Source organism: Stegostoma tigrinum, chromosome 29 (genome assembly GCF_030684315.1).
Source record: "Stegostoma tigrinum isolate sSteTig4 chromosome 29, sSteTig4.hap1, whole genome shotgun sequence".
Classification (NCBI taxonomy): domain Eukaryota; kingdom Metazoa; phylum Chordata; class Chondrichthyes; order Orectolobiformes; family Stegostomatidae; genus Stegostoma; species Stegostoma tigrinum.
The window spans coordinates 47,082,874-47,105,338 of record NC_081382.1 but is presented as its reverse complement, the minus strand read 5'-3'; positions in this window follow the sequence as shown (position 1 = coordinate 47,105,338).

Genomic DNA, 22,465 nt, shown 5'->3' with positions numbered 1-22,465 from the left:
CTCTGTTTCAGCCCCTCTGTTTCAGCCCCTCTGTTTCTCGCCCTCTGTTTCTCGCCCTCTGTTTCTCGCCCTCTGTTTCTCGCTCTCTGTTTCAGCCCCTCTGTTTCTGCGCCTCAGTTTCAGACACTCTGTTTCTCGCCCTCGGTTTCTCGCCCTCTGTTTCAGCCCCTCTGTTTCAGCCCCTCTGTTTCTCGCCCTCTGTTTCAGCCCCTCTGTTTCAGCCCCTCTGTTTCTCGCCCTCTGTTTCAGCCCCTCTGTTTCAGCCCCTGTGTATCAGCCCCTCTGTTTCAGCCCCTCTGTTTCTCGCCTTCTGTTTCTCGCCCTCTGTTACAGCCCCTCTGTTTCAGCCCCTCTGTTTCAGCTCCTCTGTTTCAGCCCCTCTCTTTCAGCCCCAATGTTTCTCGCCTCTGTTTCTCGCCCTCTGTTTCTCGCCCTCTGTTCCTCGCTCTCTGTTTCTCGCCCTCTGTTTCAGCCCCTCTGTTTCTCGCACACTGTTTCAGCCCCTCTGCTTCTCGCAATCTGTTTCAGCCCCTCTGTTTCAGCCCCTCTGTTTCTCGCCCTCTGTTTCAGCCCCTCTTTTTCAGCCCCTCTGTTTCAGCCCCTCTGTTTCAGCACCTCTGTTTCTCGCCCTTTGTTTCTCGCCCTCTGGTTCTCGCCCTCTGTTTCAGCCCCTCTGTTTCTCGCCCTCTGTTTCAGCCCCTCTGTTTCAGTCCCTCTGTTTCAGCCCCTCTGTTTCAGCCCCTCTGTTTCAGCCCCTCTGTTTCTCGCCCTCAGTTTCAGCCCCTCTGTTTCAGCCCCTCTGTTTCTCTCCAACTGTTTCAGCCCCTCTGTTTCAGCCCCTCTGTATCAGCCCCGCTGTTTCAGCCCCTCTGTTTCTCACCCTCTGTTTCTCGCCCTCTGTTTCAGCCCCTCTGTTTCATCCCCTCTGTTTCAGCCCCTCTGTTTCAGCCCCTCTGTTTCAGCCCCTCTGTTTCAGCCCCTCTGTTTCTCGCCCTCTGTTTCAGCCCCTCTGTTTCTCGCCCTGTGTTTCAGCCCCTCTGTTTCAGCCCCTCTGTATCAGCCCCTCTGTTTCAGCCCCTCTGTTTCTCGCCCTCTGTTTCTCGCCCTCTGTTTCTGGCTCTCTGTTTCTCGCCCTCTGTTTCTCGCCCTCGGTTTCAGCCCCTCTGTTTCAGCCCCTCTGTTTCAGCCACTCTGTTTCAGCCCCTCTGTTTCTCGCCCTCTGTTTCAGCCCCTCTGTTTCTCGCCCTCTGTTTCAGCCCCTCTGTTTCAGCCCCTCTGTATCAGCCCCTCTGTTTCAGCCCCTCTGTTTCTCGCCCTCTGTTTCTCACCCTCTGTTTCTCGCTCTCTGTTTCTCGCCCTCTGTTTCTCGCCCTCTGTTTCAGCCCCTCTGTTTCAGCCCCTCTGTTTCAGCCCCGCTGTTTCTCGCCCTCTGTTTCTCGCCCACTGTTTCTCGCCCTCTGTTTCAGCCCCTCTGTTTCAGCCACTCTGTTTCAGCTCCTCTGTTTCTCGCCATTTGTTTCAGCCCCTCTGTTTCAGCCCCTCTGTTTCTCGCCCTCTGTTTCAGCCCATCTGTTTCAGCCCCTCTGTATCAGCCCCTCTGTTTCAGCCCCTCTGTTTCAGCCCCTCTGTTTCTCGCCCTCTGTTTCTCGCCCTCTGTTTCTCGCTCTCTGTTTCTCGCCCTCTGTTTCTCGCTCTCTGTTTCAGCCCCTCTGTTTCAGCCCCTCTGTTTCAGCCCCTCTGTTTCTCGCCCTCTGTTTCTCGCCCTCTGTTTCTCGCCCTCTGTTTCAGCCCCTCTGTTTCAGCCCCTTTGTTGCAGCCCCTCTGTTTCAGCCCCTCTGTTTCTCGCCCTCTGTTTCAGCCCCTCTGTTTCAGCCCCTCTGTTTCAGCCCCTCTGTTTCAGCCCCTCTGTTTCAGCCCCTCTGTTTTCGCACTCTGTTTCTTGCCCTCTGTTTCTCGCCCTCTGTTTCTCGCCCTCTGTTTCAGCCCCTCTGTTTCAGTCCCTCTGTTTCAGCCCCTCTGTTTCTCGCCCTCTGTGTCTCGCCCTCTGTTTCAGCCCCTCTGTTTCAGCCCCTCTGTTTCAGCCCCTCTGTTTCTCGCCCTCTGTTTCGGCCCCTCTGTTTCAGCCCCTCTGTTTCTCGCCCTCAGTTTCAGCCCCTCTGTTTCAGCCCCTCTGTATCAGCCCCTCTGTTTCAGCCCCTCTGTTTCTCGCCCTCTGTTTTTCGCCCTCTGTTTCAGCCCCTCTGTTTCAGCCCCTCTGTTTCAGCCCCTCTGTTTCAGCCCCTCTGTTTCTCTCCGTCTCTTTCTCGCCCGCTGTTGCTCTCCCTCTGTTTCTCGCTCTCTGTTTCTCGCCCTCTTTTTCAGCCCCTCTGTTTCTCGCCCACTGTTTCAGCCCCTCTGTTTCAGCCCCTCTGTTTCAGCCCCTCTGTTTCTCCCCCTCTGTTTCTCGCCCACGGTTTCAGCCCCTCTGTTTCTCGCCCTCTGTTTCAGCCCCTCTGTTTCTCGCCCTCTGTTTCAGCCCCTCTGTTTCAGCCCCTCTGTTTCAGCCCATCTGTTTCAGCCCTTCTGTTTCAGGCCCTCTGTTTCAGCCCCTCTGTTTCTCGCCCTCTGTGTCAGCCCCTCTGTTTCTCGCCTCTGTTTCAGACCCGCTGTTTCAGCCCCTCAGTATCAGCCCCTCTGTTTCAGCCCCTCTGTTTCTCGCCCTCTGTTTCTCGCCCTCTGTTTCTCGCCCTCTGTTTCTCGCCCACTGTTTCAGCCCCTCTGTTTCAGCCCCTCTGTTTCAGCCCCTCTGTTTCAGCCCCTCTGTTTCTCGCCCTCAGTTTCTCGCCCTCTGTTTCTCGCCCTCTGTTTCTCGCTCTCTGTTTCTCGCCCTCTGTTTCAGCCCCTCTGTTTCTCGCCCACTGTTTCAGCCCCTCTGTTTCTCGCCATCTGTTTCAGCCCCTCTGTTTCAGCCCCTCTGTTTCTCGCCCTCTGTTTCAGACCCTCTGTTTCAGCCCCTCTGTTTCAGCCCCTCTGTTTCAGCCCCTCTGTTTCAGCACCTCTGTTTCTCGCCCTTTGTTTCTCGCCCTCTGTTTCAGCCCCTCTGTTTCTCGCCCTCTGTTTCAGCCCCTCTGTTTCTCGCCCTCTGTTTCAGCCCCTCTGTTTCAGCCCCTCTGTTTCTCTCCCTCTGTTTCAGCCCCTCTGTTTCAGCCCCTCTGTATCAGCCCCTCTGGTTCAGCCCCTCTGTTTCTCGCCCTCTGTTTCTCGCCCTCTGTTTCAGCCCCTCTGTTTCTCGCCCTCTGTTTCAGCCCCTCTGTTTCAGCCCCTCTGTATCAGCCCCTCTGGTTCAGCCCCTCTGTTTCAGCCCCTCTGTATCAGCCCCTCTGGTTCAGCCCCTCTGTTTCTCGCCCTCTGTTTCTCGCCCTCTGTTTCAGCGCCTCTGTTTCTCGCCCTCTGTTTCAGCCCCTCTGTTTCAGCCCCTCTGTATCAGCCCATCTGGTTCAGCTCCTCTGTTTCTCGCCCTCTGTTTCTCGCCCTCTGTTTCAGCCCCTCTGTTTCAGCCCCTCTGTTTCAGCTCCTCTGTTTCTCGCCCTCTGTTTCAGCCCCTCTGTTTCTCGCCCACTGTTTCAGCCCCTCTGTTTCAGCCCCTCTGTTTCAGCCCCTCTGTTTCAGCCCTACTGTTTCAGCCCCTCTGTTTCAGCCCCTCTGTTTCAGCTCCTCTGTTTCAGCCCCTCTGTTTCAGCCCCTCTGTTTCAGCCCCTCTGTTTCTCGCCCTCTGTTTCTCGCCCTCTGTTTCCCGCCCTCTGTTTCTCGCCCTCTGTTTCAGCCCCTCTGTTTCAGCCCCTCTGTTTCAGCCCCTCTGTTCCTCGCCCTCTGTTTCTCGCCCTCTGTATCAGCCCCTCTGTTTCAGCCCCTCAGTTTCAGCCCCTCTGTTTCTAGCCCTCTGTTTCAGCCCCTCTGTTTCTCGCACTCTCTTTCAGCCCCTCTCTTTCTCGCCCTCTGTTGCAGACCCTCTGTTTCAGCCCCTCTGTTTCAGCCCCTCTGTTCAGCCCCTCTGTTTCTCGCCCTCTGTTTCAGCCCCTCTGTTTCTCGCCCTCTGTTTCCGCCCCTCTGTTTCTCGCCCTCTCTTGCAGCCCCTCTGTTTCAGCCCCTCTGTTTCAGCCCCTCTGTTTCAGCCCGTCTGTTTCAGCCCCTCTGTTTCTCGCCCTCTTTTTCTCGCCCTCTGTTTCAGCCCCTCTGTTTCAGCCCATCTGTTTCAGCCCCTCTGTTTCTCGCCCTCTGTTTCAGCCCCTCTGTTTCAGCCCCTCTGTTTCAGCCCCTCTGTTTCAGCCCCACTGTTTGTCGCCCTCAGTTTCTCGCCCTCGGTTTCAGCCCCTCTGTTTCTCGCCCTCTGTTTCAGCCCCTCTGTTTATCGCCCTCTGTTTCAGCCCCTCTGTTTCAGCCCCTCTGTTTCAGCCCCTCTGTTTCAGCCCTTCTGTTTCAGCCCCTCTGTTTCAGCCCCTCTGTTTCTCGCCCTCTGTTTCAGCCCCTCAGTTTCTCGCCCTCTGTTTCAGACCCTCTGTTTCAGCCCCTCAGTATCAGCCCCTCTGTTTCAGCCCCTCTGTTTCTCGCCTTCTGTTTCTCGCCCTCTGTTTCTCGCCCACTGTTTCAGCCCCTCTGTTTCAGCCCCTCTGTTTCAGCCCATCTGTTTCAGCCCGTCTGTTTCAGCCCCTCTGTTTCAGCCCCTCTGTTTCAGCCCCTCTGTTTCTCGCCGTCTGTTTCTCGCTCTCTGTTTCTCGCCCTCTGTTTCAGCCCCTCTGTTTCTCGCCCACTGTTTCAGCCCCTCTGTTTCTCGCCATCTGTTTCAGCCCCTCTGTTTCAGCCCCTCTGTTTCACGCCCTCTGTTTCAGCCCCTCTCTTTCAGCCCCTCTGTTTCAGCCCCTCTGTTTCAGCACCTCTGTTTCTCGCCCTTTCTTTCTCGCCCTCTGTTTCAGCCCCTCTGTTTCTCGCCCTCTGTTTCAGCCCCTCTGTTTCTCGCCCTCTGTTTCAGCCACTCTGTTTCAGTCCCTCTGTTTCAGCCCCTCTGTTTCAACCCTCTGTTTCAGCCCCTCTGTTTCACGCCCTCTGTTTCAGCCCCTCTGTTTCAGCCCCTCTGTTTCTCGCCCTCTGTTTCAGCCCCTCTGTTTCAGCCCCTCTGTATCAGCCCCTCTGTTTCAGCCCCTCTGTTTCTCGCCCTCTGTTTCTCGCCCTCTGTTTCAGCCCCTCTGTTTCAGCCCCTCTGTTTCAGCCCCTCTGTTTCAGCCCCTCTGTTTCAGCCCCTCTGTATCTCGCCCTCTGTTTCTCGCCCTCTGTTTCTCGCTCTCTGTTTCTCGCCCTCTGTTTCTCGCCCTCTGTTTCAGCCCCTCTGTTTCAGCCCCTCTGTTTCAGCCCCTCTGTTTCAGCCCCTCTGTTTCTCGCCCTCTGTTTCAGCCCCTCTGTTTCTCGCCCTCTGTTTCAGCCCCTCTGTTTCAGCCCCTCTGTATCAGCCCCTCTGTTTCAGCCCCTCTGTTTCAGCCCCGCTGTTTCTCGCCCTCTGTTTCTCGCCCACTGTTTCTCGCCCTCTGTTTCAGCCCCTCTGTTTCAGCCCCACTGTTTCAGCCCCTCTGTTTCAGCTCCTCTGTTTCTCGCCCTCTGTTTCGAGCTCTCTGTTTCTCGCCCTCTGTTTCTCGCCCTCTGTTTCAGCCCCTATGTTTCAGCCCCTCTGTTTCAGCCCCTCTGTTTCTCGCCCTCTGTTTCTCGCACACTGTTTCTCGCCCTCTGTTTCAGCCCCTCTGTTTCAGCCCCTCTGTTTCAGCCCCTCTGTTTCAGCCCCTCTGTTTCTCGCCCTCTGTTTCTCGCCCTCTGTTTCTCGCTCTCTGTTTCTCGCCCTCTGTTTCTCGCCCTCTGTTTCAGCCCCTCTGTTTCAGCCCCTCTGTTTCAGCCCCTCTGTTTCTCGCCCTCAGTTTATCGCCCTCTGTTTCTCGCCCTCTGTTTCAGCCCCTCAGTTTCAGCCCCTTTGTTTCAGCCCCTCTGTTTCAGCCCCTCTGTTTCTCGCCCTCTGTTTCAGCCCCTCTGTTTCAGCCCCTCTGTTTCAGCCCCTCTGTTTCAGCCCCTCTGTTTCAGCCCCTCTGTTTCTCGCCCTCTGTTTCTCGCCCTCTGTTTCTCGCCCTCTGTTTCAGCCCCTCTGTTTCAGTCCCTCTGTTTCAGCCCCTCTGTTTCTCGCCCTCTGTTTCTCGCCCTCTGTTTCAGCCCCTCTGTTTCAGCCCCTCTGTTTCTCGCCCTCTGTTTCAGCCCCTCTGTTTCAGCCCCTCTGTTTCTCGCCTCCTGTTTCAGCCCCGCTGTTTCACCCCTCTTTATCAGCCCCTCTGTTTCAGCCCCTCTGTTTCAGCCCCTCTGTATCAGCCCCTCTGTTTCAGCCCCTCTGTTTCTCGCCCTCTGTTTCAGCCCCTCTGTTTCAGCCCCTCTGTTTCAGCCCCTCTGTTTCAGCCCCTCTGTTTCAGCCCCTCTGTTTCTCGCCCTCTGTTTCTCGCCCTCTGTTTCTCGCTCTCTGTTTCTCGCCTACTAATTCTCGCCCTCTGTTTCAGCCCCTCTGTTTCAGCCCCTCTGTTTCAGCCCCTCTGTTTCAGCCCCTCTGTTTCTCGCCCTCTGTTTCAGCGCCTCTGTTTCTCGCCCTCTGTTTCAGCCCCTCTGTTTCAGCCCCTCTGTGCCAGCCCCTCTGTTTCAGCCCCTCTGTTTCTCGCCCTCTGTTTCTCGCCCTCTGTTTCTCGCTCTCTGTTTCTCGCCCTCTGTTTCTCGCCCTCTGTTTCAGCCCCTCTGTTTCAGCCCCGCTGTTTCTCGCCCTCTGTTTCTCGCCCACTGTTTCTCGCCCTCTGTTTCAGCCCCTCTGTTTCAGCCCCTCTGTTTCAGCCCCTCTGTTTCAGCCCCTCTGTTTCTCGCCCTCTGTTTCTCGCCCTCTGTTTCTCGCTCTCTGTTTCTCGCCCTCTGTTTCTCGCCCTCTGTTTCAGCCCCTCTGTTTCAGCCCCTCTGTTTCAGCCCCTCTGCTTCTCGCCCTCTCTTTCTCGCCCTCTGTTTCTCGCCCTCTGTTTCAGCCCCTCAGTTTCAGCCCCTTTGTTTCAGCCCCTCTGTTTCAGCCCCTCTGTTTCTCGTCCTCTGTTTCAGCCCCTCTGATTCAGCCCCTCTGTTTCAGCCCCTCTGTTTCAGCCCCTCTGTTTCAGCCCCTCTGTTTCTCGCCCTCTGTTTCGCGCCATCTGTTTCTCGCCCTCTGTTTCTCGCCCTCTGTTTCAGCCCCTCTGTTTCAGTCCCTCTCTTTCAGCCCCTCTGTTTCTCGCCCTCTGTTTCTCGCCCTCTGTTTAGGCCCCTCTGTTTCAGCCCCTCTGTTTCTCGCCCTCTGTTTCTCGCCCTCTGTTTCAGCCCCTCTGTTTCAGCCCCTCTGTTTCTCGCCCTCTGTTTCAGCCTCTCTGTTTCAGCCCCTCTGTATCAGCCCCTCTGTTTCAGCCCCTCCTTTTCTCGCCCTCTGTTTCTCGCCCTCTGTTTCAGCCCCTCTGTTTCAGCCCCTCTGTTTCAGCCCCTCTGTTTCAGCCCCTCTGTATCAGCCCCTCTGTTTCAGCCCCTCTGTTTCTAGCCCTCTGTTTCAGCCCCTCTGTTTCTCGCACTCTCTTTCAGCCCCTCTCTTTCTCGCCCTCTGTTGCAGACCCTCTGTTTCAGCCCCTCTGTTTCAGCCCCTCTGTTCAGCCCCTCTGTTTCTCGCCCTCTGTTTCAGCCCCTCTGTTTCTCGCCCTCTGTTTCCGCCCCTCTGTTTCTCGCCCTCTCTTGCAGCCCCTCTGTTTCAGCCCCTCTGTTTCAGCCCCTCTGTTTCAGGCCGTCTGTTTCAGCCCCTCTGTTTCTCGCCCTCTGTTTCTCGCCCTCTGTTTCAGCCCCTCTGTTTCAGCCCATCTGTTTCAGCCCCTCTGTTTCTCGCCCTCTGTTTCAGCCCCTCTGTTTCAGCCCCTGTGTTTCAGCCCCTCTGTTTCAGCCCCACTGTTTGTCGCCCTCAGTTTCTCGCCCTCGGTTTCAGCCCCTCTGTTTCTCGCCCTCTGTTTCAGCCCCTCTGTTTATCGCCCTCTGTTTCAGCCCCTCTGTTTCAGCCCCTCTGTTTCAGCCCCTCTGTTTCAGCCCTTCTGTTTCAGCCCCTCTGTTTCAGCCCCTCTGTTTCTCGCCCTCTGTTTCAGCCCCTCTGTTTCTCGCCCTCTGTTTCAGACCCTCTGTTTCAGCCCCTCAGTATCAGCCCCTCTGTTTCAGCCCCTCTGTTTCTCGCCTTCTGTTTCTCGCCCTCTGTTTCTCGCCCACTGTTTCAGCCCCTCTGTTTCAGCCCCTCTGTTTCAGCCCATCTGTTTCAGCCCGTCTGTTTCAGCCCCTCTGTTTCAGCCCCTCTGTTTCAGCCCCTCTGTTTCTCGCCGTCTGTTTCTCGCTCTCTGTTTCTCGCCCTCTGTTTCAGCCCCTCTGTTTCTCGCCCACTGATTCAGCCCCTCTGTTTCTCGCCATCTGTTTCAGCCCCTCTGTTTCAGCCCCTCTGTTTCACGCCCTCTGTTTCAGCCCCTCTCTTTCAGCCCCTCTGTTTCAGCCCCTCTGTTTCAGCACCTCTGTTTCTCGCCCTTTCTTTCTCGCCCTCTGTTTCAGCCCCTCTGTTTCTCGCCCTCTGTTTCAGCCCCTCTGTTTCTCGCCCTCTGTTTCAGCCACTCTGTTTCAGTCCCTCTGTTTCAGCCCCTCTGTTTCAGCCCCTCTGTTTCAGCCCCTCTGTTTCACGCCCTCTGTTTCAGCCCCTCTGTTTCAGCCCCTCTGTTTCTCGCCCTCTGTTTCAGCCCCTCTGTTTCAGCCCCTCTGTATCAGCCCCTCTGTTTCAGCCCCTCTGTTTCTCGCCCTCTGTTTCTCGCCCTCTGTTTCAGCCCCTCTGTTTCAGCCCCTCTGTTTCAGCCCCTCTGTTTCAGCCCCTCTGTTTCAGCCCCTCTGTTTCTCGCCCTCTGTTTCTCGCCCTCTGTTTCTCGCTCTCTGTTTCTCACCCTCTGTTTCTCGCCCTCGGTTTCAGCCCCTCTGTTTCAGCCCCTCTGTTTCAGCCCCTCTGTTTCAGCCCCTCTGTTTCTCGCCCTCTGTTTCAGCCCCTCTGTTTCTCGCCCTCTGTTTCAGCCCCTCTGTTTCAGCCCCTCTGTATCAGCCCCTCTGTTTCAGCCCCTCTGTTTCAGCCCCTCTGTTTCTCGCCCTCTGTTTCTCGCCCACTGTTTCTCGCCCTCTGTTTCAGCCCCTCTGTTTCAGCCCCACTGTTTCAGCCCCTCTGTTTCAGCTCCTCTGTTTCTCGCCCTCTGTTTCGAGCTCTCTGTTTCTCGCCCTCTGTTTCTCGCCCTCTGTTTCAGCCCCTATGTTTCAGCCCCTCTGTTTCAGCCCCTCTGTTTCTCGCCCTCTGTTTCTCGCCCACTGTTTCTCGCCCTCTGTTTCAGCCCCTCTGTTTCAGCCCCTCTGTTTCAGCCCCTCTGTTTCAGCCCCTCTGTTTCTCGCCCTCTGTTTCTCGCCCTCTGTTTCTCGCTCTCTGTTTCTCGCCCTCTGTTTCTCGCTCTCTGTTTCAGCCCCTCTGTTTCAGCCCCTCTGTTTCAGCCCCTCTGTTTCTCGCCCTCTGTTTCTCGCCCTCTGTTTCTCGCCCTCTGTTTCAGCCCCTCAGTTTCAGCCCCTTTGTTTCAGCCCCTCTGTTTCAGCCCCTCTGTTTCTCGCCCTCTGTTTCAGCCCCTCTGTTTCAGCCCCTCTGTTTCAGCCCCTCTGTTTCAGCCCCTCTGTTTCAGCCCCTCTGTTTCTCGCCCTCTGTTTCTCGCCCTCTGTTTCTCGCCCTCTGTTTCAGCCCCTCTGTTTCAGTCCCTCTGTTTCAGCCCCTCTGTTTCTCGCCCTCTGTTTCTCGCCCTCTGTTTCAGCCCCTCTGTTTCAGCCCCTCTGTTTCTCGCCCTCTGTTTCAGCCCCTCTGTTTCAGCCCCTCTGTTTCTCGCCTCCTGTTTCAGCCCCGCTGTTTCACCCCTCTGTATCAGCCCCTCTGTTTCAGCCCCTCTGTTTCAGCCCCTCTGTATCAGCCCCTCTGTTTCAGCCCCTCTGTTTCTCGCCCTCTGTTTCAGCCCCTCTGTTTCAGCCCCTCTGTTTCAGCCCCTCTGTTTCAGCCCATCTGTTTCAGCCCCTCTGTTTCTCGCCCTCTGTTTCTCGCCCTCTGTTTCTCGCTCTCTGTTTCTCGCCCTCTAATTCTCGCCCTCTGTTTCAGCCCCTCTGTTTCAGCCCCTCTGTTTCAGCCCCTCTGTTTCAGCCCCTCTGTTTCTCGCCCTCTGTTTCAGCCCCTCTGTTTCTCGCCCTCTGTTTCAGCCCCTCTGTTTCACCCCCTCTGTACCAGCCCCTCTGTTTCAGCCCCTCTGTTTCTCGCCCTCTGTTTCTCGCCCTCTGTTTCTCGCTCTCTGTTTCTCGCCCTCTGTTTCTCGCCACCTGTTTCTCGCCCTCTGTTTCAGCCCCTCTGTTTCAGCCCCTCTGTTTCAGCCCCTCTGTTTCAGCCCCTCTGTTTCTCGCCCTCTGTTTCTCGCCCTCTGTTTCTCGCTCTCTGTTTCTCGCCCTCTGTTTCTCGCCCTCTGTTTCAGCCCCTCTGTTTCAGCCCCTCTGTTTCAGCCCCTCTGCTTCTCGCCCTCTGTTTCTCGCCCTCTGTTTCTCGCCCTCTGTTTCAGCCCCTCAGTTTCAGCCCCTTTGTTTCAGCCCCTCTGTTTCAGCCCCTCTGTTTCTCGCCCTCTGTTTCAGCCCCTCTGATTCAGCCCCTCTGTTTCAGCCCCTCTGCTTCAGCCCCTCTGTTTCAGCCCCTCTGTTTCTCGCCCTCTGTTTCGCGCCATCTGTTTCTCGCCCTCTGTTTCTCGCCCTCTGTTTCAGCCCCTCTGTTTCAGTCCCTCTGTTTCAGCCCCTCTGTTTCTCGCCCTCTGTTTCTCGCCCTCTGTTTAGGCCCCTCTGTTTCAGCCCCTCTGTTTCAGCCCCTCTGTTTCTCGCCCTCTGTTTCAGCCCCTCTGTTTCAGCCCCTCTGTTTCTCGCCCTCTGTTTCAGCCTCTCTGTTTCAGCCCCTCTGTATCAGCCCCTCTGTTTCAGCCCCTCCTTTTCTCGCCCTCTGTTTCTCGCCCTCTGTTTCAGCCCCTCTGTTTCAGCCCCTCAGTTTCAGCCCCTCTGTTTCTCGCCCTCTGTTTCTCGCCCTCTGTTTCTCGCCCTCTATTTCTCGCCCTCTGTTTCAGCCCCTCTGTTTCAGCCCCTCTGTTTCTCACCCTCTGTTTCAGCCCCTCTGTTTCTCGCCCTCTGTTTCTCGCCCTCTGTTTCTCGCTCTCTGTTTCTCGCCCTCTGTTTCTCGCCCTCTGTTTCAGCCCCTCTGTTTCAGCCCCTCTGTTTCAGCCCCGCTGTTTCTCGCCCTCTGTTTCTCGCCCACTGTTTCTCGCCCTCTGTTTCAGCCCCTCTGTTTCAGACACTCTGTTTCAGCCCCTCTGTTTCTCGCCATTTGTTTCAGCCCCTCTGTTTCAGCCCCTCTGTTTCTCGCCCTCTGTTTCAGCCCATCTGTTTCAGCCCCTCTGTATCAGCCCCTCTGTTTCAGCCCCTCTGTTTCTCGCCCTCTGTTTCTCGCCCTCTGTTTCTCGCCCGCTGTTTCTCGCTCTCTGTTTCTCGCCCTCTGTTTCTCGCTCTCTGTTTCAGCCCCTCTGTTTCAGCCCCTCTGTTTCAGCCCCTTTGTTGCAGCCCCTCTGTTTCAGCCCCTCTGTTTCTCGCCCTCTGTTTCAGCCCCTCTGTTTCAGCCCCTCTGTTTCAGCCCCTCTGTTTCAGCCCCTCTGTTTCAGCCGCTCTGTTTTCGCCCTCTGTTTCTCGCCCTCTGTTTCTCGCCCTCTGTTTCTCGCCCTCTGTTTCAGCCCCTCTGTTTCAGCCCCTCTGTTTCTCGCCCTCTGTTTCAGCCCCTCTGTTTCAGCCCCTCTGTTTCTCGCCTCCTGTTTCAGCCCCGCTGTTTCACCCCTCTGTATCAGCCCCTCTGTTTCAGCCCCTCTGTTTCAGCCCCTCTGTATCAGCCCCTCTGTTTCAGCCCCTCTGTTTCTCGCCCTCTGTTTCAGCCCCTCTGTTTCAGCCCCTCTGTTTCAGCCCCTCTGTTTCAGCCCCTCTGTTTCAGCCCCTCTGTTTCTCGCCCTCTGTTTCTCGCCCTCTGTTTCTCGCTCTCTGTTTCTCGCCTACTAATTCTCGCCCTCTGTTTCAGCCCCTCTGTTTCAGCCCCTCTGTTTCAGCCCCTCTGTTTCAGCCCCTCTGTTTCTCGCCCTCTGTTTCAGCGCCTCTGTTTCTCGCCCTCTGTTTCAGCCCCTCTGTTTCAGCCCCTCTGTGCCAGCCCCTCTGTTTCAGCCCCTCTGTTTCTCGCCCTCTGTTTCTCGCCCTCTGTTTCTCGCTCTCTGTTTCTCGCCCTCTGTTTCTCGCCCTCTGTTTCAGCCCCTCTGTTTCAGCCCCGCTGTTTCTCGCCCTCTGTTTCTCGCCCACTGTTTCTCGCCCTCTGTTTCAGCCCCTCTGTTTCAGCCCCTCTGTTTCAGCCCCTCTGTTTCAGCCCCTCTGTTTCTCGCCCTCTGTTTCTCGCCCTCTGTTTCTCGCTCTCTGTTTCTCGCCCTCTGTTTCTCGCCCTCTGTTTCAGCCCCTCTGTTTCAGCCCCTCTGTTTCAGCCCCTCTGCTTCTCGCCCTCTCTTTCTCGCCCTCTGTTTCTCGCCCTCTGTTTCAGCCCCTCAGTTTCAGCCCCTTTGTTTCAGCCCCTCTGTTTCAGCCCCTCTGTTTCTCGTCCTCTGTTTCAGCCCCTCTGATTCAGCCCCTCTGTTTCAGCCCCTCTGTTTCAGCCCCTCTGTTTCAGCCCCTCTGTTTCTCGCCCTCTGTTTCGCGCCATCTGTTTCTCGCCCTCTGTTTCAGCCCCTCTGTTTCTCGCCCACTGATTCAGCCCCTCTGTTTCTCGCCATCTGTTTCAGCCCCTCTGTTTCAGCCCCTCTGTTTCACGCCCTCTGTTTCAGCCCCTCTCTTTCAGCCCCTCTGTTTCAGCCCCTCTGTTTCAGCACCTCTGTTTCTCGCCCTTTCTTTCTCGCCCTCTGTTTCAGCCCCTCTGTTTCTCGCCCTCTGTTTCTCGCCCTCTGTTTCAGCCCCTCTGTTTCAGCCCCTCTGTTTCAGCCCCTCTGTTTCAGCCCCTCTGTTTCAGCCCCTCTGTTTCTCGCCCTCTGTTTCTCGCCCTCTGTTTCTCGCTCTCTGTTTCTCGCCCTCTGTTTCTCGCCCTCGGTTTCAGCCCCTCTGTTTCAGACTCTCTGTTTCAGCCCCTCTGTTTCAGCCCCTCTGTTTCTCGCCCTCTGTTTCAGCCCCTCTGTTTCTCGCCCTCTGTTTCAGCCCCTCTGTTTCAGCCCCTCTGTATCAGCCCCTCTGTTTCAGCCCCTCTGTTTCAGCCCCTCTGTTTCTCGCCCTCTGTTTCTCGCCCACTGTTTCTCGCCCTCTGTTTCAGCCCCTCTGTTTCAGCCCCACTGTTTCAGCCCCTCTGTTTCAGCTCCTCTGTTTCTCGCCCTCTGTTTCGAGCTCTCTGTTTCTCGCCCTCTGTTTCTCGCCCTCTGTTTCAGCCCCTATGTTTCAGCCCCTCTGTTTCAGCCCCTCTGTTTCTCGCCCTCTGTTTCTCGCCCACTGTTTCTCGCCCTCTGTTTCAGCCCCTCTGTTTCAGCCCCTCTGTTTCAGCCCCTCTGTTTCAGCCCCTCTGTTTCTCGCCCTCTGTTTCTCGCCCTCTGTTTCTCGCTCTCTGTTTCTCGCCCTCTGTTTCTCGCTCTCTGTTTCAGCCCCTCTGTTTCAGCCCCTCTGTTTCAGCCCCTCTGTTTCTCGCCCTCTGTTTCTCGCCCTCTGTTTCTCGCCCTCTGTTTCAGCCCCTCAGTTTCAGCCCCTTTGTTTCAGCCCCTCTGTTTCAGCCCCTCTGTTTCTCGCCCTCTGTTTCAGCCCCTCTGTTTCAGCCCCTCTGTTTCAGCCCCTCTGTTTCAGCCCCTCTGTTTCAGCCCCTCTGTTTCTCGCCCTCTGTTTCTCGCCCTCTGTTTCTCGCCCTCTGTTTCAGCCCCTCTGTTTCAGTCCCTCTGTTTCAGCCCCTCTGTTTCTCGCCCTCTGTTTCTCGCCCTCTGTTTCAGCCCCTCTGTTTCAGCCCCTCTGTTTCTCGCCCTCTGTTTCAGCCCCTCTGTTTCAGCCCCTCTGTTTCTCGCCTCCTGTTTCAGCCCCGCTGTTTCACCCCTCTGTATCAGCCCCTCTGTTTCAGCCCCTCTGTTTCAGCCCCTCTGTATCAGCCCCTCTGTTTCAGCCCCTCTGTTTCTCGCCCTCTGTTTCAGCCCCTCTGTTTCAGCCCCTCTGTTTCAGCCCCTCTGTTTCAGCCCATCTGTTTCAGCCCCTCTGTTTCTCGCCCTCTGTTTCTCGCCCTCTGTTTCTCGCTCTCTGTTTCTCGCCCTCTAATTCTCGCCCTCTGTTTCAGCCCCTCTGTTTCAGCCCCTCTGTTTCAGCCCCTCTGTTTCAGCCCCTCTGTTTCTCGCCCTCTGTTTCAGCCCCTCTGTTTCTCGCCCTCTGTTTCAGCCCCTCTGTTTCACCCCCTCTGTACCAGCCCCTCTGTTTCAGCCCCTCTGTTTCTCGCCCTCTGTTTCTCGCCCTCTGTTTCTCGCTCTCTGTTTCTCGCCCTCTGTTTCTCGCCACCTGTTTCTCGCCCTCTGTTTCAGCCCCTCTGTTTCAGCCCCTCTGTTTCAGCCCCTCTGTTTCAGCCCCTCTGTTTCTCGCCCTCTGTTTCTCGCCCTCTGTTTCTCGCTCTCTGTTTCTCGCCCTCTGTTTCTCGCCCTCTGTTTCAGCCCCTCTGTTTCAGCCCCTCTGTTTCAGCCCCTCTGCTTCTCGCCCTCTGTTTCTCGCCCTCTGTTTCTCGCCCTCTGTTTCAGCCCCTCAGTTTCAGCCCCTTTGTTTCAGCCCCTCTGTTTCAGCCCCTCTGTTTCTCGCCCTCTGTTTCAGCCCCTCTGATTCAGCCCCTCTGTTTCAGCCCCTCTGCTTCAGCCCCTCTGTTTCAGCCCCTCTGTTTCTCGCCCTCTGTTTCGCGCCATCTGTTTCTCGCCCTCTGTTTCTCGCCCTCTGTTTCAGCCCCTCTGTTTCAGTCCCTCTGTTTCAGCCCCTCTGTTTCTCGCCCTCTGTTTCTCGCCCTCTGTTTAGGCCCCTCTGTTTCAGCCCCTCTGTTTCAGCCCCTCTGTTTCTCGCCCTCTGTTTCAGCCACTCTGTTTCAGCCCCTCTGTTTCTCGCCCTCTGTTTCAGCCTCTCTGTTTCAGCCCCTCTGTATCAGCCCCTCTGTTTCAGCCCCTCCTTTTCTCGCCCTCTGTTTCTCGCCCTCTGTTTCAGCCCCTCTGTTTCAGCCCCTCAGTTTCAGCCCCTCTGTTTCTCGCCCTCTGTTTCTCGCCCTCTGTTTCTCGCCCTCTATTTCTCGCCCTCTGTTTCAGCCCCTCTGTTTCAGCCCCTCTGTTTCTCACCCTCTGTTTCAGCCCCTCTGTTTCTCGCCCTCTGTTTCTCGCCCTCTGTTTCTCGCTCTCTGTTTCTCGCCCTCTGTTTCTCGCCCTCTGTTTCAGCCCCTCTGTTTCAGCCCCTCTGTTTCAGCCCCGCTGTTTCTCGCCCTCTGTTTCTCGCCCACTGTTTCTCGCCCTCTGTTTCAGCCCCTCTGTTTCAGACACTCTGTTTCAGCCCCTCTGTTTCTCGCCATTTGTTTCAGCCCCTCTGTTTCAGCCCCTCTGTTTCTCGCCCTCTGTTTCCGCCCATCTGTTTCAGCCCCTCTGTATCAGCCCCTCTGTTTCAGCCCCTCTGTTTCTCGCCCTCTGTTTCTCGCCCTCTGTTTCTCGCCCGCTGTTTCTCGCTCTCTGTTTCTCGCCCTCTGTTTCTCGCTCTCTGTTTCAGCCCCTCTGTTTCAGCCCCTCTGTTTCAGCCCCTTTGTTGCAGCCCCTCTGTTTCAGCCCCTCTGTTTCTCGCCCTCTGTTTCAGCCCCTCTGTTTCAGCCCCTCTGTTTCAGCCCCTCTGTTTCAGCCCCTCTGTTTCATCCGCTCTGTTTTCGCCCTCTGTTTCTCGCCCTCTGTTTCTCGCCCTCTGTTTCTCGCCCTCTGTTTCAGCCCCTCTGTTTCAGTCCCTATGTTTCAGCACCTCTGTTTCTCGCCCTCTGTGTCTCGCCCTCTGTTTCAGCCCCTCTGTTTCAGCCCCTCTGTTTCAGCCCCTCTGTTTCTCGCCCTCTGTTTCGGCCCCTCTGTTTCAGCCCCTCTGTTTCTCGCCCTCAGTTTCAGCCCCTCTGTTTCAGCCCCTCTGTATCAGCCCCTCTGTTTCAGCCCCTCTGTTTCTCGCCCTCTGTTTTTCGCCCTCTGTTTCAGCCCCTCTGTTTCAGCCCCTCTGTTTCAGCCCCTCTGTTTCAGCCCCTCTGTTCCTCGCCGTCTGTTTCTCGCCCGCTGTTGCTCGCCCTCTGTTTCTCGCTCTCTGTTTCTCGCCCTCTTTTTCAGCCCCTCTGTTTCTCGCCCACTGTTTCAGCCCCTCTGTTTCAGCCCCTCTGTTTCAGCCCCTCTGTTTCTCGCCCTCTGTTTCTCGCCCACGGTTTCAGCCCCTCTGTTTCTCGCCCTCTGTTTCAGCCCCTCTGTTTCTCGCCCTCTGTTTCAGCCCCTCTGTTTCAGCCCTTCTGTTTCAAGCCCTCTGTTTCAGCCCCTCTCTTTCTCGCCCTCTGTGTCAGCCCCTCTGTTTCTCGCCCTCTGTTTCAGACCCGCTGTTTCAGCCCCTCAGTATCAGCCCCTCTGTTTCAGCCCCTCTGTTTCTCGCCCTCTGTTTCTCGCCCTCTGTTTCTCGCCCTCTGTTTCTCGCCCACTGTTTCAGCCCCTCTGTTTCAGCCCCTCTGTTTCAGCCCCTCTGTTTCAGCCCCTCTGTTTCAGCCCCTCTGTTTCTCGCCCTCAGTTTCTCGCCCTCTGTTTCTCGCCCTCTGTTTCTCGCTCTCTGTTTCTCGCCCTCTGTTTCAGCCCCTCTGTTTCTCGCCCACTGTTTCAGCCCCTCTGTTTCTCGCCATCTGTTTCAGCCCCTCTGTTTCAGCCCCTCTGTTTCTCGCCCTCTGTTTCAGACCCTCTGTTTCAGCCCCTCTGTTTCAGCCCCTCTGTTTCAGCACCTCTGTTTCTCGCCCTTTGTATCTCGCCCTCTGTTTCAGCCCCTCTGTTTCTCGCCCTCTGTTTCAGCCCCTCTGTTTCTCGCCCTCTGTTTCAGCCCCTCTGTTTCAGCCCCACTGTTTTTCGCCCTCAGTTTCAGCCCCTCTGTTTCAGCCCCTCTGTATCAGCCACTCTGGTTCAGCCCCTCTGTTTCTCGCCCTCTGTTTCTCGCCCTCTGTTTCAGCCCCTCTGTTTCTCGCCCTCTGTTTCAGCCCCTCTGTTTCAGCCCCTCTGTATCAGCCCCTCTGGTTCAGCCCCTCTGTTTCAGCCCCTCTGTATCAGCCCCTCTGGTTCAGCCCCTCTGTTTCTCGCCCTCTGTTTCTCGCCCTCTATTTCAGCCCCTCTGTTTCTCGCCCTCTGTTTCAGCCCCTCTGTTTCAGCCCCTCAGTTTCAGCCCCTCTGTTTCTCGCCCTCTGTTTCTCGCCCTCTGTTTCTCGCCCTCTGTTTCTCGCCCTCTGTTTCAGCCCCTCTGTTTCAGCCCCTCTGTATCAGCCCCTCTGTTTCAGCCCCTCTGTGTCTCGCCCTCTGTTTCTCGCCCTCTGTTTCTCGCTCTCTGTTTCTCGCCCTCTGTTTCTCGCCCTCTGTTTCAGCCCCTCTGTTTCAGCCCCTCTGTTTCAGCCCCGCTGTTTCTCGCCCTCTGTTTCTCGCCCACTGTTTCTCGCCCTCTGTTTCAGCCCCTCTGTTTCAGCCACTCTGTTTCAGCCCCTCTGTTTCTCGCCATTTGTTTCAGCCCCTCTGTTTCAGCCCCTCTGTTTCTCGCCCTCTGTTTCAGCCCATCTGTTTCAGCCCCTCTGTATCAGCCCCTCTGTTTCAGCCCCTCTGTTTCTCGCCCTCTGTTTCTCGCCGTCTGTTTCTCGCCCTCTGTTTCTCGCTCTCTGTTTCTCGCCCTCTGTTTCTCGCTCTCTGTTTCAGCCCCTCTGTTTCAGCCCCTCTGTTTCAGCCCCTCTGTTTCTCGCCCTCTGTTTCTCGCCCTCTGTTTCTCGCCCTCTGTTTCAGCCCCTCTGTTTCAGCCCCTTTGTTGCAGCCCCTCTGTTTCAGCCCCTCTGTTTCTCGCCCTCTGTTTCAGCCCTTCTGTTTCAGCCCCTCTGTTTCAGCCCCTCTGTTTCAGCCTCTCTGTTTCAGCCGCTCTGTTTTCGCCCTCTGTTTCTCTCCCTCTGTTTCTCGCCCTCTGTTTCTCGCCCTCTGTTTCAGCCCCTCTGTTTCAGTCCCTATGTTTCAGCACCTCTGTTTCTCGTCCTCTGTGTCTCGCCCTCTGTTTCAGCCCCTCTGTTTCAGCCCCTCTGTTTCTCGCCCTCTGTTTCGGCCCCTCTGTTTCAGCCCCTCTGTTTCTCGCCCTCAGTTTCAGCCCCTCTGTTTCAGCCCCTCTGTATCAGCCCCTCTGTTTCAGCCCCTCTGTTTCTCGCCCTCTGTTTTTCGCCCTCTGTTTCAGCCCCTCTGTTTCAGCCCCTCTGTTTCAGCCCCTCTGTTTCAGCCCCTCTGTTTCTCGCCGTCTGTTTCTCGCCCGCTGTTGCTCGCCCTCTGTTTCTCGCTCTCTGTTTCTCGCCCTCTTTTTCAGCCCCTCTGTTTCTCGCCCACTGTTTCAGCCCCTCTGTTTCAGCCCCTCTGTTTCAGCCCCTCTGTTTCTCGCCCTCTGTTTCTCGCCCACGGTTTCAGCCCCTCTGTTTCTCGCCCTCTGTTTCAGCCCCTCTGTTTCTCGCCCTCTGTTTCAGCCCCTCTGTTTCAGCCCTTCTGTTTCAGGCCCTCTGTTTCAGCCCCTCTCTTTCTCGCCCTCTGTGTCAGCCCCTCTGTTTCTCGCCCTCTGTTTCAGACCCGCTGTTTCAGCCCCTCAGTATCAGCCCCTCTGTTTCAGCCCCTCTGTTTCTCGCCCTCTGTTTCTCGCCCTCTGTTTCTCGCCCTCTGTTTCTCGCACACTGTTTCAGCCCCTCTGTTTCAGCCCCTCTGTTTCAGCCCCTCTGTTTCAGCCCCTCTGTTTCAGCCCCTCTGTTTCTCGCCCTCAGTTTCTCGCCCTCTGTTTCTCGCCCTCTGTTTCTCGCTCTCTGTTTCTCGCCCTCTGTTTCAGCCCCTCTGTTTCTCGCCCACTGTTTCAGCCCCTCTGTTTCTCGCCATCTGTTTCAGCCCCTCTGTTTCAGCCCCTCTGTTTCTCGCCCTCTGTTTCAGACCCTCTGTTTCAGCCCCTCTGTTTCAGCCCCTCTGTTTCAGCACCTCTGTTTCTCGCCCTTTGTATCTCGCCCTCTGTTTCAGCCCCTCTGTTTCTCGCCCTCTGTTTCAGCCCCTCTGTTGCTCGCCCTCAGTTTCAGCCCCTCTGTTTCAGCCCCTCTGTTTCTCGCCCTCTGTTTCAGCCCCTCTGTTTCAGCCCCTCTGTATCAGCCCCTCTGGTTCAGCCCCTCTGTTTCTCGCCCTCTGTTTCTCGCCCTCTGTTTCAGCCCCTCTGGTTCTCGCCCTCTGTTTCAGCCCCTCTGTTTCAGCCCCTCTGTATCAGCCCCTCTGGTTCCGCCCCTCTGTTTCAGCCCCTCTGTATCAGCCCCTCTGGTTCAGCCCCTCTGTTTCTCGCCCTCTGTTTCTCGCCCTCTGTTTCAGCCCCTCTGTTTCTCGCCCTCTGTTTCAGCCCCTCTGTTTCAGCCCCTCTGTATCAGCCCCTCTGGTTCAGCTCCTCTGTTTCTCGCCCTCTGTTTCTCGCCCTCTGTTTCAGACCCTCTGTTTCAGCCCCTCTGTTTCTGCCCCTCTGTTTCTCGCCCTCTGTTTCAGCCCCTCTGTTTCTCGCCCACTGTTTCAGCCCCTCTGTTTCAGCCCCTCTGTTTCAGCCCCTCTGTTTCAGCCCTTCTGTTTCAGCCCCTCTGTTTCAGCCCCTCTGTTTCAGCTCCTCTGTTTCAGCCCCTCTGTTTCAGCCCCTCTGTTTCAGTCCCTCTGTTTCTCGCCCTCTGTTTCTCGCCCTCTGTTTCCCGCCCTCTTTTTCTCGCCCTCTGTTTCAGCCCCTCTGTTTCAGTCCCTCTGTTTCAGCCCCTCTGTTCCTCGCCCTCTGTTTCTCGCCCTCTGTTTCAGCCCCTCTGTATCAGCCCCTCAGTTTCAGCCCCTCTGTTTCAGCCCCTCTGTATCAGCCCCTCTGTTTCAGCCCCTCTGTTTCTCGCCCTCTGTTTCAGCCCCTCTGTTTCAGCCCCTCTGTTTCAGCCCCTCTGTTTCAGCCCCTCTGTTTCAGCCCCTCTGTTTCAGCCCCTCTGTTTCTCGCCCTCTGTTTCTCGCCCTCTGTTTCTCGCTCTCTGTTTCTCGCCCTCTAATTCTCGCCCTCAGTTTCAGCCCCTCTGTTTCAGCCCCTCTGTTTCAGCCCCTCTGTTTCAGCCCCTCTGTTTCTCGCCCTCTGTTTCAGCCCCTCTGTTTCTCGCCCTCTGTTTCAGCCCCTCTGTTTCACCCCCTCTGTACCAGCCCCTCTGTTTCAGCCCCTCTGTTTCTCGCCCTCTGTTTCTCGCCCTCTGTTTCTCGCTCTCTGTTTCTCGCCCCTCTGTTTCAGCCCCTCTGTTTCAGCCCCTCTGTTTCAGCCCCTCTGTTTCTCGCCGTCTGTTTCTCGCCCGCTGTTGCTCGCCCTCTGTTTCTCGCTCTCTGTTTCTCGCCCTCTTTTTCAGCCCCTCTGTTTCTCGCCCACTGTTTCAGCCCCTCTGTTTCAGCCCCTCTGTTTCAGCCCCTCTGTTTCTCGCCCTCTGTTTCTCGCCCACGGTTTCAGCCCCTCTGTTTCTCGCCCTCTGTTTCAGCCCCTCTGTTTCTCGCCCTCTGTTTCAGCCCCTCTGTTTCAGCCCTTCTGTTTCAGGCCCTCTGTTTCAGCCCCTCTCTTTCTCGCCCTCTGTGTCAGCCCCTCTGTTTCTCGCCCTCTGTTTCAGACCCGCTGTTTCAGCCCCTCAGTATCAGCCCCTCTGTTTCAGCCCCTCTGTTTCTCGCCCTCTGTTTCTCGCCCTCTGTTTCTCGCCCTCTGTTTCTCGCCCACTGTTTCAGCCCCTCTGTTTCAGCCCCTCTGTTTCAGCCCCTCTGTTTCAGCCCCTCTGTTTCAGCCCCTCTGTTTCTCGCCCTCAGTTTCTCGCCCTCTGTTTCTCGCCCTCTGTTTCTCGCTCTCTGTTTCTCGCCCTCTGTTTCAGCCCCTCTGTTTCTCGCCCACTGTTTCAGCCCCTCTGTTTCTCGCCCTCTGTTTCAGACCCTCTGTTTCAGCCCCTCTGTTTCAGCCCCTCTGTTTCAGCACCTCTGTTTCTCGCCCTTTGTATCTCGCCCTCTGTTTCAGCCCCTCTGTTTCTCGCCCTCTGTTTCAGCCCCTCTGTTGCTCGCCCTCAGTTTCAGCCCCTCTGTTTCAGCCCCTCTGTTTCTCGCCCTCTGTTTCAGCCCCTCTGTTTCAGCCCCTCTGTATCAGCCCCTCTGGTTCAGCCCCTCTGTTTCTCGCCCTCTGTTTCTCGCCCTCTGTTTCAGCCCCTCTGGTTCTCGCCCTCTGTTTCAGCCCCTCTGTTTCAGCCCCTCTGTATCAGCCCCTCTGGTTCAGCCCCTCTGTTTCAGCCCCTCTGTATCAGCCCCTCTGGTTCAGCCCCTCTGTTTCTCGCCCTCTGTTTCTCGCCCTCTGTTTCAGCCCCTCTGTTTCTCGCCCTCTGTTTCAGCCCCTTTGTTTCAGCCCCTCTGTATCAGCCCCTCTGGTTCAGCTCCTCTGTTTCTCGCCCTCTGTTTCTCGCCCTCTGTTTCAGACCCTCTGTTTCAGCCCCTCTGTTTCTGCCCCTCTGTTTCTCGCCCTCTGTTTCAGCCCCTCTGTTTCTCGCCCACTGTTTCAGCCCCTCTGTTTCGGCCCCTCTGTTTCAGCCCCTCTGTTTCAGCCCTTCTGTTTCAGCCCCTCTGTTTCAGCCCCTCTGTTTCAGCTCCTCTGTTTCAGCCCCTCTGTTTCAGCCCCTCTGTTTCAGTCCCTCTGTTTCTCGCCCTCTGTTTCTCGCCCTCTGTTTCCCGCCCTCTTTTTCTCGCCCTCTGTTTCAGCCCCTCTGTTTCAGTCCCTCTGTTTCAGCCCCTCTGTTCCTCGCCCTCTGTTTCTCGCCCTCTGTTTCAGCCCCTCTGTATCAGCCCCTCAGTTTCAGCCCCTCTGTTTCAGCCCCTCTGTATCAGCCCCTCTGTTTCAGCCCCTCTGTTTCTCGCCCTCTGTTTCAGCCCCTCTGTTTCAGCCCCTCTGTTTCAGCCCCTCTGTTTCAGCCCCTCTGTTTCAGCCCCTCTGTTTCAGCCCCTCTGTTTCTCGCCCTCTGTTTCTCGCCCTCTGTTTCTCGCTCTCTGTT